Below are 1,568 nucleotides of genomic sequence, written 5' to 3'. Positions count from 1 at the left end.
TAGTACATAGTTGCTTAAGAGTTGTAGCTCAGAGGCCGGCAAGTGAGGCGGGAACGTTGGAGTCCTCCTTCACTGCAGCAAGCAAGCCTCATGTTCGCTTCCAGCTGCCTGGCTGCCAGCCGCCATCTTGGCTGACAGTTAATTTGCATATACTCACTGATTAGCCAATGAAAAGGGTAGCGGTCGTACGCTAATTACCATGTTTCTCTTTTATTAGTGTAGATATTTAAATGCCCATTTAACAAAGAAAAATCACCAAAAAAATGAGTTTGTGTGTCACCTCTGATACGCGTGTCATAGGTTCGCCATCACTGTCCTATATAATAAAAGCCCAGCGACTGAAACGGCGGAATGGCCGGGGCCCCTCCCCTGGCCTGCCCGCCCCCCAGCAGGGACCTCCACCCAGATTGGGCCCCCATAAAGGCAGGCTGGCCAGACCCCACCTGAACACAGGGCCTCTATAGAAATATAAAACCCTACCCTCCACCACTGCAACCCAACCCGCCAAAGGCTCCTGAAACCACAAAATTAGATCACTTATCCAGGCTAGCAGGTCAAAGTGTGAGGATTTCACACCCTTCTCCTTCCCCTTGGACTTCGCTTCTCAGAGGAGGCATGCACGGTATGGACACGCAAATGAAAGCTCAGAAAAGTCACCCTTTTGGGGTCCTGTGGGGCATCCAGGCAGACAAACTGATCACCAAACGCCAAGCACCAGACTCCGTCCCTCCTCATCCCTCGGCCTCAGCTCCAGCAGGCACTCCCTGGTGGCAGGATACAAGGAGAGCTGCCTCAAATCTTCGCAGAGATGGGATGCTCAGGAGGCCAAGATAACAGAAACCTAAGGACCCAAATGCTGGGCCCATGTCGCCAGGGCCCGCTCAGCACGAGGCCAAGGGGAGCAGGGACCGCTGGAGTGTGTAATCGAAGGGGGCGCTCTGGAGGCGGAGGGCTCACCCCAACCCCTGGGCCCCAGGGACTCTCAGCCCGCACGCCCCTTCCCCAGGCGCTCAGCCCCAGCTGTGCCAGCAAAGCCCCTTTGCTGGGCGGGATCACAGGGGGCAGGCCAGGGAGGGGCGGCTGTCCCAGGCTTTCAGTTCGCTGACTCAGGCCTGGGAACTGGTTCGGTTGAAGGCGCCCGTGGAGCTGCTGCTCCACAGAATGAGCCCTCTCACCTGGTCGGGAAGCTCATCCCTGTCCACAGCACCCTGTGTCCTGTGTCTGTGTTTGCCCAACTGTCTACACAGCCACCACGTGATGGCTTGAGGATATCTTTGTGTGTCTTCGGTCAGTCGTGTGTCTACACTGGCCTCTGGGAAGGTTTGCGAGTACCAGGCTCTGATGAGGAGAGGAGGGATCTCCGGGCGGGGGAAGGGGGAGGATGAACTGGTTCTCAGCTGCGAAGGAAGAAAGTGCTAGCGCCTGGCTCTCCCGTCTGCGCAAGTCCTACATAAATGTGAACCCGGGCCGCCAGCAAGGCCAAAAATCCTTGGAATTTCGGTTGTAACTGCCAAACTGAGGTGCCCTAGACCATGCTCTGTCTCCTCGCCCCCTAAGCCATTTCGAAC

Source organism: Myotis lucifugus, unplaced genomic scaffold (assembly GCF_000147115.1).
Source record: "Myotis lucifugus unplaced genomic scaffold, Myoluc2.0 scaffold_29, whole genome shotgun sequence".
Lineage (NCBI taxonomy): Eukaryota > Metazoa > Chordata > Mammalia > Chiroptera > Vespertilionidae > Myotis > Myotis lucifugus.
The sequence above is the reverse complement of the archived record's forward strand: the minus strand, read 5'-3'. Positions refer to the sequence as shown.